Source organism: Lycorma delicatula, chromosome 2 (assembly GCF_047948215.1).
Source record: "Lycorma delicatula isolate Av1 chromosome 2, ASM4794821v1, whole genome shotgun sequence".
NCBI classification, from domain to species: Eukaryota; Metazoa; Arthropoda; class Insecta; order Hemiptera; family Fulgoridae; genus Lycorma; species Lycorma delicatula.
The window spans coordinates 90,534,473-90,554,392 of NC_134456.1; the positions used below are offsets into that span (position 1 = coordinate 90,534,473).

The following is a 19,920-nucleotide window of genomic DNA, read 5'->3' on the forward strand; positions in this document are numbered from 1 at the left end:
TTTTACAACAAATAATAATTGAATATACCAATAAAAATATATCAGAAGTTATTAATAAAATAAAGTTTCATGTACTTCTCATTTTAAAAGAATGTGTGTATGTAATTTAATAGGCGTACAAGGAAGTCATGTAGTGTTCACATCAGATTTTTAAATATGTAGAAGATTATATGCTTAAAGATAAACAGTATAAATGTTATGTGAATTAGAAAAACGAATATTACAACAACAAAAAAAATAATAAAGAATCAGTATGTGATCAGAATAGTAAAGTAACTTCTCAAAATCTTTGTAAACAGTCAAATTTAAATGAATATTTAAGTATTAATTTAAATGTTGAGGGTGTTTAATACTGCTGAAAAAATCAACAGATTTCTAAATAAATTCAAAATTTATGATTTATTATTAAGAAAGTATCCGTACATATGAGTTTATTCATAAATGAATAAATCTTCTATTGTGATCGTACATAATAATAAATTACATAGATCACGTCATATTTTGTCTTCAGTCATTTGACTGGTTTGATGCAGCTCTCCAAGATACCCTATCTAGTGCTAGTCGTTTCATTTCAGTATACCCCCTACATCCTACATCCCTAACAATTTGTTTTAAAAATTGTGCAAGTTTTTCGTCCTACCTGTCCCTCCAATATTATTCCAGGATGCCTTAATATGTGGCATAAAAGTCTATCTCTTCTTTTAACTATATTTTTCCAAATGCTTTTTTCTTTATCATTTTGCCGCAACACCTCTTCAGTTGTCACTTTATCCACCCATTTGATTTTTAACATTCTTCTGTAGCACCACATTTCAAAAGTTCTAATATTTTCTCCTCAGGTACTCCGATCGTCCAAATTTCACTTCCATATAAAGCGACACTCTAAACATATACTTTCAAAAATCTTTTCCTGATATTTAAATTAATTTTTGATGTAAACAAATTATATTTCTTACTGAAGGCTCGTTTCGCTTGTGCTATTCGGCATTTTATATCGCTCCTGCTTCGTCCATCTTTAGTAATTCTACTTCCCAAATAACAAAATTCTTCTACCTCCATAATCTTTTCTCCTCCTATTTTCTGAATCACGTCATTATATAATAAAATAAATATGTAAAATATAGATGTGATTAAAGTTCGTATTAATTACTTATAATAAATTCACAAGAAAAAGTGTTGAGGTAAATATATTAAATACAAAAAAAAAACTAAAAATAATTCAAAAATTAAAAGCGGACATCGAAAATAATTTTGGGCACATATTTATGTTATGTATACGTTGAAAATGGGATCTATAAAAATCTAATTTAAAAAGAAACTTTTTAATTATAATTATTTAAAAACTCAACGATATAATAATACTGTCTTTGTAAAAGAAAAAACGTTTAATTATATTTTAAATCGATTTAATAATGGAAAGATTTTTAAACTGGTTCGGTATTTTATTATAAACGACAACAGGAACATAATAAAACCTTTTCTCCAAAGCGGAAATATTGTGTAATACGAAAACAGTTTCGTTGTCTGATTTGGTTTGGGTAAGCATTGTTATTTTTTGATATTAAGTGATTATTCATTTAGTAAAGATTGCTCATTCGTAAATATAAAACACAAGCTTAAATTTACATATTTAATTTTCTAAATATAGGTCTACACTATTCATGTTTATAGGGCCCAGATAAAGATCTTACAGCTCAATTTTATATCTAAAAACTCGTTCTGACTTTTTAAGGGCGTCCAAGAGATTAAGATTACGCTATAAAGCGGAATATACTCATATGTAAGCTTAATAAATATTTAATAATGATTACAAGCGTAGAGCTATATTTAGGAGCTTTAAATAAAAACAGTACGGTTTGAATTTGTTACAAATGAAGTCAATTTGATCATTCCAAGAGAATTTGTTGTTTAATAAAACAGCTAGAAATTTCGCTTTACGGGCGACAGAAATGCTACCATTATCATTAATGGGAATTCTATCCATCCGGTAAGCAATATTACGCCTACATACGAAGCACAATGCAATTGTGTGTGTGTGTGTGTGTGTGTGTGTGTGTGTGCGCGCGCGATGTATGCGTGTATATATATATATATTTTCTACCATGCTTGCGGTTCGACCAGTATATTTAGAATCTAAATGAGTAAAAATTTCGAATAAATACAATTTACTACATATAAAATAAAATAAATATAACATAAAATAGTAATTCAAATAAAGAAGCCCAAATTTATTTAATGAAAGTTAAAATATAAAAACCAACATACAATCCAATTTACTAAAAACGTTAAAATGACTGATAAGAACTAATACTGCATAAGAAAACAATAAAAGAGTCTAAATTTCATCCAATTAAATTTTCTGTAAATATTTTTACTTTTACTGTTTACAATATAAATACTTTACCCTTTACGAATGAGTAAATTACTGTCACTTTCACTATTATACCAATTACTCACCGAAAAACTTCCTGAATTCACCTATTGTCCGTCCACACTGGAATATTCGTGACGTACTCTTTCCTCGTTGTTACTACAGGCCTACTGATATCGTTTTCATCGCAACCGCGTCGAACAAGGGCTCTTGCGAAACTATTCACTATTATCGTTCGTTATCACGGCTACGCTTAACACGGTTTTTCTGCTGGTCCCTAGCAGTATTTATATCCCTTGACCTGGAGAACCAATACCCGTCCCATTTATTTAATTCGAACAACAGCTTTTGGAAGTTGTTTGTATTACAAAGAACAGATTGTTAAACGAACCCGTTACTCCAAGAAAATAATCTCTTTCTTAGTTTCTTCTGGATTCTTTTTTTTCTTTTTTTCATTTCCTCTTTCATTCTTTCTTTCTTCTGAATTGAAAGAAATCCGTTATCCTAGTACATATATAGTGGTCCTATTACTATATTTATATATATATATACACACACGTGCGCACGCATAAACATACATTTATGTTTGGGGCTGTGTCCGCGCGTGTAGAAATAACATGCATAACTGCATTGTTTTTCTCATGTAGAAGTAATACTGTTACACACACACACACACACACACAGAGAGAGAGAGAGAGAGAGAGAGAGATTTTTTAACATTATGACAGAATGGTGACTAACAAAATAAAGGGACATACCCATAAACAGTCCCAAATAAAAAAAAATGGATGGCATAAATTTTTTTACGCGGAAGAGTCTGGTTCGAATTCCAGTAAAGCTGGTTATCAAATACAAGCTATAAAAATTGGTGACTAATTCGATGTCAGTGGGTCACAAATATGAGAAAATATTCAATTCCATTTTTGGAATTAAAAGTATATAATTTTTAAGTCAAACTTACCCAGTTACTATTTCAGCAGAAGAATTATCAGAGGATAAGAAAGAACCTTTAGTAAACCAAGAAAAATGTTAGTGTTGATTACTAACCATACGTAGTTTTGTAAAATAGGTTTATACAAACTGCAGAATTGATGCAGTAATTTGTATTAGTATTTATAAAATGATGTTATAATAAAATAGATTTCAACCAATAATTTATTTTACTTTTATTACAGCGAAAATCTTAGAAAAATCCCGGAAGTGGGTTCCGTAACTTCCCCGTTTTTCCCTTTGACAGTTTTTTATTTCAAATTCACTGTAAGGTAGTTAATTAATAATGAATTTATTATACAAATTTATAATATAATTGCAAAAAATATCAAATTTTTTTAAAAAAAAAAAGTTTGGTCCTATTTCACCTCCTACATCATGTAGCATTTCTAATAACAGCCACAACTTGAAAAATCTTAAAGTATCAGAAATTTTAGAAAATTCAAAAAAAGTTTAAAATTCGTAAAACAGGACCCGTTTTTTTAAGAAGTTATCTGCATTAATATTAAATAGTATTTTCAATCTTGAAAGTTAAAATTTAAAAAATTGATTTTTAAAATACAAATAACGTTCTTCAGGTACTAATACATATATCGAATTTTATAACTTACATTTTAGTATTACAAAATCGAGGGCTATTCAGTCGCTTGTTTTTGGTAGCTTAAAAGTGTTTTATTGGATTATTTATTTATTTTAATAAGATAATTCGGTGTAATGTTATTCAACAAAACTAGAGAAAATTTACTTAACAAAAAATAGGATATGGATACTGTGATGCTTCATTATACGATGCGTCGAACATCAGGCCAAAGATAGGACATACGTAGCCAAATATTTGAACCAAATTTCTACTACTCCTATACAAAAGTTATAAAATTAAAAATGGTGAAAACTGGCCTTCCCCTTTTTTTAATTTTGGATTAAATATAATAACATCATTAACCAACATGTCGAAATTTTTGAAGAATTTCTGTTGAGTCAGGAGATAATAAGCAACCCACTACTGGTCTAGTGGTGAAATCATCCAAAATCAGTTGATTTCGAAGTCGAGAGTCCTAAGATTCAAATCCTAGTAAAGTCAATTACTTTTATACGGATTTCAATACTAGATCTTAGATACCGGTGTTCTTTGGTAGTTAGGTTTCAATTAACCACACATCTCAGGAATAGTCGACCTGAGACTGTACAAGACTACACTTCATTTACATTCATACATATCATTCTCATTCATCCTCTGAAGGAATACCTTACGGTGGTTGCAGAGGCTAAATAGAAAAAGAAAGAAGGATGGAAATATTAAGCAAAAAGTACAGGCTAACACATACTTATTTATGTACATAAATCTTTCGTTAATTTCTATAACATGTTTGGTTTTTTTGTGGAGGGGGGTTTGGGGGTCTTGAAAAGTCGACCTTTGCAGAAGTCCCTATAGCAAAAATTTAATAATTTTCCCTAAATAACTATGTTGTAGCAGTAGTAAAATTATAACCGGAAAAGAAAAAAAAAAATTGAATAGATTTTTATTAATATATGTTACTTAAGTTTTATCCTGTATTCGGTATAATCGTGATAACAAGCGATGACAGAGTAGTTTCACAAGCCCGATTTCGACTCGGTTGCGGTGACGGCAATATCAGTAAACGTGCGATAAGGAGTGAAGAGTAAGTTTCGAGCACTTCATTGTGAACAGGAGGTGAATGAAGGAAATTGTTCAGTGAGTTTTTTGTAAACATTAGTAAAAGTAACAGTTTTAAATTTGTATTTTTTATGTTTTAAAAATAAAGTTTTATTAACTGTAAGTAGATTAAAGTTTTAAATTACATTGAAATAATATCCGAAACGGTCAATAAAGCCAATAAGTAGCTTTCCTTAACTCTGAATAAAAAAAAATTAATTAAAAATGTAATTAATGCCGTTGAGTAACATAGACGAGAATTGCCTGCTTCCATAACCTTCTTATTTCATCACCGATTTCTTATCGGCCTGAAAACATTTATCACCAACCATTTCATGTCTTTCACAAAACTTTTCATTTTTTATAAGCTTTTCTTTAACTTACTTATAATCAAATCTTGCAACTGCTGTATCTTTTGATCTATCGTATGAAAATCAATTAAATTTGGTACACGTATGTAACTTCGATGACAATACAATACTACGGTGTTAGAATTTGGATATGAACGTATTTTCATTACTTTTAATTTTAAAATTTAATAATTATTACATTTATTTATTGGTTATTTATTAGATATTTATATAATTTATTTTTTACTTTTCAGTGCATTTTTATATTTGTTAATATATTATATTTTTTTGTTTAAAATTCTCAATTTGATTTAATTCTTATTTTCTACTTATTAGAGGGGTTTTCTAAATTATTTATTTATTTCCTTTTTTTATTAATGTTAATATTAATATTAGTTAAATAAAAGCTTTTTTAAAAAAAAAATTTTTTATATGTAATCAAATATATTTTTGTAATTTTTTTGTATTTTTTTTTCAAATTTTTATTCTTGTCCATCCCATTTTATACATGTATTTACCTAATTATATTATTAAAGTTCGCTTGATTATACATTTACATTTAGTTGCTTCTTTCTCATTTGAATCGTAGTTCAGTTCAAATTTTCTTTACAAGTATGAGTATTACTTTTATTGTTCTCGTCATTTTTCTAGTGAAATTTATTTGTTCGTTATAGTTGTATAAAATATTGGAGAGTACCACTAGACCAAATGGGAAGATCATTCACAAAATTATTTAACAATAAAGAATCAATTTAAAATACTTTTTACGTAAAAAAAGAATGTTTGAAAAATATTTGAATACCATTTATTATATTTCATCTCCTTAGTAAGATATGACTTTTAAAACCACTTCTTGTTTTTTTCCCCAAGTAAGATTATTAAAAGTAGTACCTTCTTAGCAGAAAAAAAGTCTTATATACTTTTAAAAATGTGTATATGTAATTTAATTGGCATTGATACATATATGTATATGTAATAGATTTGGTGAAACATCTGATTCTTTAATATTAATTGAAAATTATAATTTAGAATCTTATTATTTTTGGATTTTGTAGTTTAATTTTTATTTAATTTTATTTATATTAAAGTTAAGTACAGAGCGATTGAAAAATAGACCCTCACAAGAACAACATATACCCTGAAGCATACATGCCCGATTTTTAATAAATTGCAAAAAATTATTATCTTTTAGTTCATTACTCCTCTGATATTGTCGGACAATATTCTCCCTAAGTCGGAGATCATCATCGTTTCGTTTGTTTTTATTGCCAGTCATTTAATCGCTCTTAAGTACGATATAATTCTTCTGATCTTAATTGTGTACACACGTTTCCTAGTTTTTAAATTTTACATTAGTTTTTCAACTCTATCTCATCGTCATCGTGGGCACTTGTAGGCATATAGTCGTTAATAATCGTTGGCTTAGATTTTGATTTAATCTTTATTACGATGATTTTGTCGCTATACATTTTGAAATACTGTAGTCTCTTCCCTATCATCTTGTGTATTACGAAACCTACTCCTACCTGCCCTTTATTTGAAGATATATTAATTATATTAAAATCGTCTGACCAAAGTCGTTTTCCTCTTCTCGCTAATTCCTACTACATCTACATTTATCTATCTATTTCCCTCCTTAAATTTTCTAACATTCCACGCTCCAATATTCTTATCCATGTAGTCCATTATTATAATGGAGAGAGATATATACAGACGTCACGTCGAATGTAGTCAAAATGGATTCAGGGATGGTGAAATACTTTTATTATTGTAACCTTTACTCACATTTAATTGCATAATTTACTTTTTTTTAAATAAAAAATGACATTTAGTTTTAAAATTATTAATAGAAAATGTTAATAGTAAATAGTTCACAATTTAATTTTATTCGTATACAACAGAAAGAGACTGCCTTCAATAAAAACGACTGTGAGTTAATTATAAGAAGGCAAGTAAAATTGTAACAGCTTAACGTTCATAATCATTGTTTAAAGCTTACCTTCAATTGATAGTGTATACTAGTGGTTTGGTAGTGTCCTAGCAAACAACCCATCATCCCCAAAACTTCCCTGAATAACTAATGGCCTTCCTCTAATTATTCCTCTTCATTTTACCTCTCTCTCTTGTTTATTAATAGTCTTCCTCAAAATTTCAAACCATTCATTATTGTAGTATTCAGAAATGACAGGAGATGTATCTATATTCGAACATAGTTCTTAATAGGATTAGTTAATAGTAAATTATCTATTAAAAATTTAATTTTTAATAAGAAATGATATCTGCGAGACTCTTACCGTAGTACGGTTTACAATTTCGTTGTATTTTTTTTTTTGTTATCAATGCGTTTTGTTAGATTATTCTTTTACTTTTTTTTTTTATGAATTACTGATTCTTATCTTATGTATTTATTATTAAAATTTATTGCCTTTCTAGAACAAACAAATATACAATTTTTGAATTTCACGGCCAATTTTTTTTTTTTTATAGTCATAATTTACTTTATACACATTTTTCCTTTTTTAATAAAACTAATATAATGACCTTAACGAATCGAAGATCCGTGATGTAATATTGCGCTTATCACTTTGTAAGTGTAACCCTCGATTTTTTATCGTATTTGTGGACATTCTTTCTATATTATTATTAAATGAACTTTTTTTTATTTCTCCATCAATTAGTTCAAATAGTTCTAATTGTAGAATAAAAATTTTGCCAATCGAATTTATTTGTGTTTTATGTAACAAATCTTTGTTGCCACATTAGCAACGCTTTCCTACTGTTCGTGTTTTTTGGGTTTTATTAGCAGCTATAATCTCTTGTAAACTAATACTTTTCTTTTTAATGAAGTGATGGGAATTAAAAAAATTGTTACATCTTCAGTACTTTTATTTACATATGAGGGTATTTACTATTAAAATAAGATGTAGTATATTTTCTCTTAAATTGTATTATTTCTAGTATATTATCAAGTTCTTGCACGCTATCTAGTACAAACCAGTGTTTGTACTGCTACCTAGCGGCGCGATTCGTAAACTAACCTTTTTGAGGAAAATTGACATATTCGAGTCCCGCGGTTCATAAAATAGAAGAAAAACGTTGTCTAACTAAATTCGAGGTATTTTTTGAAAGTATTCTTAATTCACAATCTAATTGAACTGAAATATAATGTTTTCATGCTTATTTTTAAAAAATATTTTTCTATTTTCATTTCGCTTTTAGTGTAGGTCATGTTTAGAACTGTAAACGTAGTTCGTTGACTTCGCCCTCCGGTCCAGTTCTGCGGACTCTTACCGGCGAAGTTGTAACGAACTTCTTGATGAAAAGAGGAATCCAGAAGGAACTAAAAGGGATTCTTTTTCCGTTTAACATGTACTAACAGGTCCGTTTAACAATTTGTTCTTTGTGATATAGTCAATGGGACAAGCTGTTTTCCACAGTAGGGTTACCGAGATAAGAATTGATGGTAAAACGTAAGGGGTGAACGATGAAAATTATTAGCCTTCAACAATTAAAGAATGAGGCGAGTACTGGTTTTGCAGAGCAGGTGATATAAATACTGCGAGGAATCAGCGGAGAGAAACAGTAAATATATAACATACATTTTGATAACATAATTTAGATGTAAATATACCTAAAAAATGAATTAAATCTAAGGACGGTTCTGTACATCGCAAATTTTCTTCTCACCTTTAGCGGATCCATTCAGTTTTTGTTTCTTTCTTCTTTAATTCTTCAAATTTGTTGAGTTTTTATTGGAGTTTTCTATCTTTGCTTCTTTAGATATTTTGACCAGTTTGGAACAGCGGCCGAACACGGCCTCGCAGAGGCCGTGTTCGGTATAATCGTGATAACAAGCGATGACAGAGTAGTTTCACAAGCCCGATTTCGACTCGGTTGCGGTGACGGCAATATCAGTAAACGTGCGATAAGGAGTGAAGAGTAAGTTTCGAGCACTTCATTGTGAACAGGAGGTGAATGAAGGAAATTGTTCAGTGAGTTTTTTGTAAAAATTAGTAAAAGTAACAGTATTATATACATTCATAAAGTATAAGGTAGTTCTATTGAAAAATGTAAAATTAATATTTGCAGAGAACTGAATCGTATGCATTTTAGACTGTTCTATTGTTATCTTGCTCTTAATGCAATATTAATTTCTTACAGTAATTTTAACATTTTTAGTAAACTGGACTGTATTCTGGTTTTTACAATTTAACTGTCACTAAACAAACATTGTTTTTATCTAAATTACTATTGCTATTATTATTATTTATTGTATTTCCTATATCTTTAGAATAATAAATTGTATTTATAAAAAATTTTTAGTTTGTTTGTCTCCCAATATCCTGGTCGAACCGCCAACACGCGACAATATTAAAGAAAAATAATTTAGCTTACAAAAAAAAAAAGCCTATTATTCTTCATTTACAATTTAATATACAATAAATTATCTAAAAAATCAAAAAAAATCTTTGGACTAATTTATTTTAAATGATTTCTTTTTATTGAATATATGTAGAGTATCCTCCGTTTTCCGGATACTAAATATGAAAAAATAATTATGTCCGGATAATGGGAGTGTCCATATATGAGAAGATCGCTTGATAGAATATTGATAATTCGTGTTGTTACTTGTATTAGCCTAGAAAAAAATTAAAATTAAATTAAAACCCTGTACTGTAATTTACCTCAACTAAATAAAGTAAAGGAGGGTAATAATTACGTTATCGTAACATAAATAATTTTCCTCGAATTCCCCAAACTAGGTTAACATTAATGCATGTACATTATACATTATTTATATTTTATTGTAAAGTACAATTTTGTTATGTAAAATTAACCCTATTTATTAGGGATGTACCATTATCGATACGGGATAAGTGGATTGTTTTATGTGTAGTGTTCGTGCGCACGAATTTGATAAAATAAAAAGAAAGAAAAAAAATATCGATCTTCTAGGAAGAGAGCTTTTGTCGAGATATTCTTCTTTTTTTTTTTTAACAAAAGACCTTCCAGTACTAATTAATATTAATAATATTTATCAATATTCCAAACAAAGTCCTCAAACATCTTCCTTCATCTAAGATCGTGATAACAGAACCTGCCATTTTACATAGAAAACCCTTACTTCCAAACCATTTCAGCACTGTAACACTCAAATCATATTCAATGTTCTTCTACTCGCGCAAGAAACAATTCCACCTTTATCATAAAATACAGTAGTAATGTCGCGAAACAATTGCAGTTACTAGGAATAGTTTTAATTTAATAATTAACGACCAAACGTACACAAGCTATATGCAACAGTTTTTTGCCTCATGGGCACAAAAATAAAACTATGAAATCTTTTATAATACATACAGAAATATCTGGGCATGCACTATAACAAGATCTTTTGTAACCCTTCCTTTTGATCCATAAAAAATGTAAATATGAATGATAATTATTCATCGAAAATAGAGATATAAAAAAACATATATATATTTATTTCATTGGTATAATTAATGGAAAGATTAATAATAAAATTATACAGGAAAAAATGACTCAGTCCAACATTTTTATTAATTAATTTTAACTTTCCCGTCTAGACAGCGCTGTAGCAGAGCTATAACTCTAGAAGGGAAAGTATTGTAATCGGTCGAATTTTGGCATATGCAGTTTTCACCGGATCTTGACGTTTTGATACCCAAGGAACCAAAAAAAAAAAAAAACTAAAAATCGGATGGAAATTTTCTGAATGTTAATGTTCTCGTATGTACGTGTGGGTATTCTGTGTCGGCCTCTACATCACCTTATATCTCCAGAACTACTGGACCGATTTTTACCAAACTTGGTCAGATTGCTTCTATATAAGGGGCATTGATGCCATTAAATTTTCAACTTAAAAGGTCAAGGGGGTGAGGCTGTAGAGGAAGGTTACCTTCAGTATCTCGAGATTTTGCCTAATTAAGGTCATATGTTTCTTAGGCACATTGTTAAAAATTAAAAAAATAATATTTGCAAAAAAACTTTTTAAAAATCGCACCCTACCACAAAAAAAGCTCTTAACTACTGCTATATTGTGACGTCATAGGTTAGCGGTAGAATTAAATAAATTAATAATATTTGAGGTGTAAAGAAGAAACTTGATCTGGCTGGGTCTTGAACTCGATCGCCTGGTTGACTCGGTACTTGGTGCTTTCAGCCTCGCGGCTACACCCGCATGCCGCCGGTCGAAACGAAACATTTTCTATGCAAGTTGTGAAATTACATTAGTTTAGTTAGTACCGACCGTCGCCGCTACCGTTAGTACCGACCACACCCGCGCGAATTAAATACGGCATGCGCGCGCTCTTTAGTTAGTATCACAGAATTAAATAAACGAAAAAATATTATATTTAAATAAAATTATAAATATTTTTAATTAAGTTGCTTGTGTAAGGCGTGCATCAGAAACAACCCACAGGACACCACTCGTGGCGCGAGTGGTAACGTCTTGGCCTTTCATCCGAAGGTCCCGGGTTCGAATCCCGGTTAGGCATGGGCATTTAGACACACACTACAAATCATTCATCTCATCCTTTGAAGAAGTATCTACGCGGTGGTCAAAACAAAAAAAAAGGTATGCTGTCAGCTTTTTTCTTTTATTTCATAAAAGTGATGTATACCTAATTTGCATTATTTCAAGTTAAATAAGCTATTTTTTATTGCCTTTTGATTATAATTTAATGGAAGCAGCCCATGGTGTTGGAATTTTATTGCTCACACTGTTGAGGTTAATTTTACAAATATCATTGTATATGTAGAGTTAAAAGAATATCGTACATAGGAGATCAGAATGCGTAAAAGAAACTTTGGCTTTTTTTTTCTTTTTTTCCACGAATTGACTCGTGGGTCTCCAGAAAAAATGGGGAGGTGAGCTTCCATCTCTCTTAGTTGCTGACTGGACTTGGAAGGTTTGGGGCTTACCTCCACCGCTTTGGCAGAAGGCCCGAACCGGTTGGCCAATACTGTGAAGAAATAGATACCGTGGAACACGATATACTTGTGTCACCGGTGGGACGAACTGGGGCACGCATGGGCCATTCAAGGACTGACACCGGATAATACCGTACAATATATGTTAATGGAACGCCGTAGCAACCTTAGTCACGAATACTATAAAACTAAGGAACGAGACGCTGTTGAGTGAAACGGGGTAAACCTGGGGGTAGGGTCTTATACGGGCAGCTCTGCTCATGACAGGGTGGTTCGCTGAGGTGGACCACTCTTGATGACTACCGGGGACCCCCTGAGTTCGTGGGTTATAAAAAAAAGGCCGAGACCCGGCTGGATCCCTCCCTAGGGAGGGGCTACGGTTAGAGGCAGGCATATAAAAGACCCAGTCTTACCTACTGGGTGAACGACCGCCGCGGGGAACGGCATAACCGGGTCCCACGGGGTCTCAGTAGGTTAGAGACAAAGGAAACCTGTAAGGGTGTGCAATGCATTAGCTGGTCCATCCTCCTAGGTATGGGAAAAAACTTTGGCTCCAAATATCTATCCCAGCAATACTGTTCGTACGAATGACAACTATTACTTGTACGTGAGTATATAGAAATGGAATTTTGTAGCGTATGAAAAATGCTTTGTCTGACCGGAATTCGAACCCGGGACCTCTGTATGAAACGCTACTCCCTTGCTGGTGGCGGATTACCTATTTATAGGTATTTTATTTATTAGGAAATTTATTTATTGATTTTTTTGTTTAAATTATAATAAATTAAATAAACTTGAACTTTCTTTATCTTAGTTCAACGTGTACTTAAGTATCAAAAAGATTTATATCCGGTATCAGTACCATTTATTTTATTACCTTCATGTATTTTCATCTTCATTTACTGGTTATATTCAATATCCAGTTTCACAAATATATAAAAGGTAGAGAATGGAATTAAGAATAATGTTTTTTTTCTGAACAGCGATGGATATTCGTTTAAACTGTTAACCAAAATTCACATAACTTTAATTTACTAAATCCTATTTTTAAAGTTCCATCGTAAGATTACTCGTAGTTCTATTAAAGATTCTGTTTCGGATTGTAGGAATAACATCCATTACGAAAGGGTTTCGTATCTATAGGAATTCAGAATAAACTTTACCGGGTTGATGTGTGGTGAACGCGTCATCGCAAATCAGCCGATTTCGAAGTCGAGAGTTTTAAGGTCTAAATCCTAGTAAAGGCTAAAGTATAATTTTTATACGGATTTGAATACTAGTTCATGGAAACCGGTGTTCGTTGGTGGTTGGGATTCAATTAACCACACATCTCAGGAATGGCCGACCTGAGACTGTAAAAGACGACACTTCATTCATACATATCCTCTGATGTAATTAATACCTTACGGTGGTTCCGGGGGCTAAACAGAAAGAAAAGGAATTCAGAATAAATAGTCTTTTTTTAAATATTCTTCAAAAGTTTCAGAGAGCAATAAGCGACGGAATTTTGTATTATTAATGGTGTTATCTTTCATTTCACTTTTATGTGCTGTTATAAAACCCCTTTACAAATTTGAAAGAATTTTCATTGAAATCATTATTATTTATCATTTGGCATTTTTGATAAATTTTTTCGTCCGTTGAAACTCGATTTGTTGTTCACATTGCAAACTTAAATTTAAGTCATTTAGGTGATTGAAAATATCTGTTAAGTTGGCTAGTGTTGTAATTCACGGCTTGTCTGTCAGTTGATCAAACTGTTTAAAATCGGTATACTAAGGAATACCTGCACTTCTGAATGTGGAACAAGTAACTTGCTTAGTATTTTTACTTTAGAGAGTCACCTCTCGTGTGTGTAGTAGTAACTGAACGTGGTCATTGTCCGTTTCAGAACAAGTTTCGAAAATAAACGAGAGTTTAAAATTCGAGATTTAATAAAATTGACATTTTGATGGTCTGTAGGAGAACATGTTCAAACCGTTGAGCATGTATTGTTATAAAAAATAAATAACAATAGATATTGTTATAAAAAGTTATTTCTTATATGTATCATGAATTACAACACTTCGTTGTTTTTTTTTATATGCTGTTCTAATTTTTTTCTTCCCATACAATAGCACTGACGTGAACTATGTAATATATAATTATATACTGATCTTAATAATATATATTTATTTCATTTTCTAATATTCAGCAGTTGTAACGTACTTGTATTAAATTGAGTGTAATATTTCGTACTGCCTGTAATATGGTAGAATTTTCTTAATTATATCTAAGAATAAAATGATACCTAGATTTAAATTTTTAATCTCTACCTGTCGGACTATGTAACCATAAAATAAAATACTATTACTATGCTCTTGTTATACCAGTCGGTTATTTAACTTATACCGCGTTACTAGATACATAGAACGGATATATGTAGACAATATTTTTTTACGACTTTTTAAAGAAACGTTCGGTAATACTTACGGTCGCACGGTGGGATTTGGGGGTGAAATTGAATTTTCTTTATGTTTTGAGGTATGATAAGTACAAAAATACCATTCATTTAAAATGTAATTTCCTTAAATACATATATATGTCGTTGTATAAAATTTGTGGCTTGAAAATCTCCAAAACTATTTGATCAATTTAATTAAAATTTAGATATGCTGTAGTAGTATATCTGAAGTAGTGCATGTAAAAATTTGATGAAGATTGGTTGGCGATTCAATAAACCTTCATCAAATCTTTATCATCAATTACGCTCGATTTAAGGTCGACAACAGAGAACGTAACCTCAATTTGAGGTATTTTTTCAGTCGGATGGTGGGATTGGCAGTGAAACTAAATTTTCTTTACGGTTTGAGGTTTACGAAAATACCATTCATGTATAAAATTTTGTGGCTGGAAAATCTCCAAAACTACTTGATCAATTTCATTGAAACTTAGGTATGTTGTAGTAGTTTGCTGAAGATTTGCATTTGAAAATCAAGATGAAGATTAGTCGGAGTCATTCTTCAGTTACACTCCATTTAGGTCGAAACAGACAACATAACCTCTTTACACCACCGGGTTGGTCTAATGGTGAACGCGTCTTCCCAAATCAGCTGATTTGGGAAGTCCTAGTAAAGTGTTATTTTAACACGGATTTGAATTATAGATCGTGGATACCGGTGTTCTTTGGCGGTTGGGTTTTAATTAACCACATATCTCAGGAATGGTTGAACTGAGATTGTACAAGTCTACACTTCATTTACAGATACATATATCCTCATTCATCCTCTGAAGTATTATCTAAAAGGTAATTACCGGAGGCTAAACAGGAAAAATATAAAAAGAAGACAACATTGAGGTTATGTTGATTTTGTATTGGTGTTTATTTTTCTTACGCGACTTTACTCAGATTCCTTAATCGTAGGAAACGCATCTTTGTAAAATGAGTCTGATGAAGTTTAAATTATGACTACAGTAAATTTCTTAAAAATTGGGCAGGCATACAGTTCATATACATCTATCAAAGTCCACGCGAGGAATGGCAGAGTGGTAGAATGATGAAAGATATTGAATTATCAAAGATTTATTCTTTCATTAGCAGATAGATATTAATTAGATATCCGTTAGGGGTTTACACCAGTTGTTTACTTTAAAAAATCATAATCAACTGGAAGGTTATGCGGAATTTTATCCGATTCTGGAAATAAATATGCTTTAATAATTTTCTATGTGTGTTTTTGCCACAGTGGCTGGAATAATGTTATTGTTCAAATTTGTATGAAAAAATCTATTTCAATTGCCTAATTTATAATTAGCTATATAGTAAGATGAAAAGTGCAAAATATTGGATGTTGAAGACAGTTTTTCCTAAGATGAAGAAAAAAAGCTGGAAAAGTATTGCTTGACTTTACCGGCTATTAATAACAAAAATTAAAAGAGATCCAACAAAATAGAATACATATTTTTTAAAGGTGCGGAATAAATTATTATGAAAACGTTTTATAAACGTTTTCATATATATGTTAGAGACTTAACAAATTTGGTTCAGTAAAATTTTCTCTAAATCTAACAATCCCTTCAATAAAGACTAAAATAAAAAAAATAAAACTTTCAAAATCAACATTTCTGTATTGTAGGTCCAGAGTCTATAATTTAAAAAATTGTAGATATTTCTTGATAGCTCTATAAATGAAATATAAACTTTAAAAAATTGTTAAAAAATATATAAGTCGAAGGGAGATAAAGCAAAATAACAACAAAAAAAACTTTCATTTGAATTCAAGATGTGGGGTTTGATTGTTTGAAAATTTTTTTTTTTTTTTTTATTATATATGCATTTTAGGTAACAAATTTACTTTAATAAAGTATTCTCTAAAATGCCTGTGAAGAAAATCGAAAACAGATTTTTTTACCATATCCCCTCCACCTCATCGCGAATTTTGAAAAAAATAATATGATCGATGCCCCAAATATAAAAATATTTGTACCAAATTTGTAGAAATCGGTTCGATCAATCCTGAGATAAGAAAGCCGAACGTAGTGTGACACACGCAAATACATACATACGTATGTACAAAAACATACATTTCCTTTCCAGTCGATTATGATTTGGTTGAAGTAGACAACCAGTATAAACCCCTAATGAATATCTAATTAATATCTGCTTAATGAAAGATTGAATCTTTGTCTGATAATGTCAAATATCCTGCCCTACTAAACGGCATTTGTATGTGTGCGTCCTGCTTAGCTTAGCACCGGAATATACCGATCGCTAGCGGAAAATCCCGATTCGTTAGTACATGTTTTGTGGTGGTCAGGTGTGTACTTGTTATATTATATATCGATATACCGTATATATATATATATCGAAGTTATATAAGTTACATAAGTTAGTTATATAAGTTAAACATTTAGTACTTTTAAACCGGATCCGAATTTTCTACGAAAATCACAAATACTCGAAAACGGTCGGTCCTAGCGGTCTGAAAAATCTTTTCGACTCCCTCCCCCGAGAATACTCTATCCGCTCCCAGTGATACTCGTCGGATGATAATATTTTCAAGTGCCCCAGGGGCGCCGTTTGGAGATTGGTGAGGGGGTGCGATAGGGTGCCACCGTAATATCTCTGCAACCGCTCCTCCGATTTTCACAATTCAAACGGCGTATGTATCAGCAGGTCGAGCGTTAACTCGTCGGGTACACTCTTGATCGACCGGAAATTAAATCGTTTAGCCTTATGTTTTGATTGCTCTAAATCGATCTATCCGAAAACGTATCGATCCGATCTTTCGCTAAATACGCTCAACCTTGCGCTAGCGCAGCTGTAAAGTATAAATTTATGAAGAATTTAAAAAAATTTAATACCACTTTTAAATTAAACGCACTAAAATGTAAAAAAATAATTTTAGGACGTATTAGAATGGATTTGACAACAAGCTTTGGTGGTGATATGTAAGATTATGTGAAAGTCGTAGCTTAAAATTAAAAATCGGATGTTTTACAATTCTTTGTTATGCGTGATGAATAGCCTAAAGAGTGAGGTCAAAAATCTTGGCAAAAACTAGAAAAAAAATAAAAGGTTTTAATTTGGCTTAAAGAATGGGCTACCGCCGGCACCCCAATCACGCATATCACGCATATGAAAAAATTGGCAAAAACATCAAGTTTTTAATTTGAAGCTATGACTTTCACGTAATCACCACCAACGCTTGTTGTCAAATCCATTCTGAGATACCGTCCTAAAATTATTTTTTACCCTTTAGTACGTTTAATTTAAGAATGGTGTTTATAGTACAATAGCTTTGTTAAATGACTAATAAATGCGTAAGATTTAGTAACAAAACTTGCAGAGAATCTAATTCTGAAAAATTAATGTAAATACAACCAATAAAAAGTAAATAAAAACTTTTAAAAATCTGTTTTTTATTGAAGCAAAACAAACAAAAATATATAGAAAATCTTATTATTCTTTCTTTCTTTATTTTTAACGGTGGATCATGTTCTGAAAGTTTCTCCGTTTATTCGTGGGACACTGTGTGTGTATATATATATGTATGTGTGTGTGTGTATATATACACACACACACACACGAGTTCTGTTCAAAAAATACGTAGACTGATTGAATTGCGCGGGTCCAGTTGGTTCCAGTCAAATCCGCTTGGGGTCGCCATGTTCGTACATATCAGCTGATTCCAACGCAGTTTTTTGTTTGCAAATATCATTCGTTGCTTCTACGCGGTTGTTTGTGAAGTGTGTTTTTTCGTTTGGCCGATTTTAGAATGAGCGGCTTGAACGAGCAACGAGTTGCTGTGAAATTTTGTGTTAAACTCGGAAAATCTGCGAGTGAAACTTTTGATATGATCAAGACGGCTTACTGCGACGTTGCTATAAAGCGTGCAACATTTTTTAAGTGCCATGGACTTTTAAAGATGGTCGTCAGTAAATTGAAGAGGATGAGCGTCCTGGACGTCCTTCCACGTCAACTGACGACTCACACGTAGACAAAATCAATACCCTGATTCGGGCAAATCGACATCTCTTCTCTTTTTCTTTTTCCTGTTTAGCCACCGGTAATTACCGTTTAGATAATTCTTCAGAGGATGAATGAGGATGATATGTATGAGTGTAAATGAAGTGTAGTCTTGTACATTCTCAGTTCGACCGTTCCTGAGATGTGTGGTTAATTGAAACCCAACCACCAAAGAACACCGGTATCCACGAGCTAGTATTCAAATCCGTGTAAAAATAACTGCCTTTACTAGGACTTGAACGCTGTAACTTTCGACTTCCAAATCAGCTGATTTGGGAAGACGCGTTAACCACTAGACCAACCCGGTGGGTTGGGCAAATCGACATCTGACCATCAGAGAAGTTCACTAAAGTTCTCAAACGTCTGCCGGACGCTATCCGGCGGTAAAGGTCAGAAATGTGGAAGAATGGCGACCGGTTTTTTCATCACGACAACGCTCCAGCCCATTCAGCCCTCAGAACTCGTGACTTTTTAGACAAACACTCGATAACTATTCTTCCTCACCCACCCTACTCACCTGACCTCGCTCCTTGTGACTTCTTGTTTTCCAAGCTCAAAAGACGTTTGAAAGGAAGAAGATTTGAGACAATTTCCGAGATTGAGGCAAATGCGACGAAGGAACTGAAGAATATCACAAAAGAAGTGTTCCAGGACTGTTTCCAAAAGTGGAAACACCGTTGGGATAAGTGTGTGCGTCGGGGAGGAGAGTACTTTAAAGAGGACCCAGGCAAGTAACTTCTAAATAAAGTACATTTTGTTTTATGACGTTAGTCTACGTATTTTTTGAAAAAAAAAAAAAATATATATATATATATATATATAGCCGGCGGCATCCTAAGTATTTCTGAAATGTTACGTAGCCGGAGCCGAGATTAAATAGATCTGCTACTTTTATTTAAAAGTTGGTAGAACACGTTCAGGAGCAATATGCCTACCATATTTTAATTTTATTTTTAAATATAAACATTAAAATTTGGGAGTAACGTTAACATATTTAGTTATATTTAGGGAGAATTTTATGTTTTGTGAAATTTCTTTTCTTTTTTTTTTTTACGTAAAACAATCTATTAAT

The 19,920-nt window shown here is 31.6% G+C and overlaps 1 protein-coding gene across 5 annotated transcripts in view; it reads left to right on the plus strand.

The window, feature by feature from the left end:
* The window catches only part of LOC142318991 (bcl-2-related ovarian killer protein-like), a 421,142-nt gene that overhangs the window by 254,391 nt on the left and 146,831 nt on the right, over positions 1-19,920 (plus strand). The window contains exon 4 of one of the 5 annotated variants that reach the window (XR_012755090.1): positions 9,167-9,194. The exons of 3 other annotated variants lie outside the window; for them this stretch is intronic. The gene's annotated coding sequence lies outside the window, so the exon portion shown is untranslated. Of the gene's footprint in view, positions 1-9,166; positions 9,195-9,237; positions 9,379-19,920 lie in introns of those variants that run through there. One more of the 5 variants, XM_075355755.1, reaches the window with a different exon arrangement.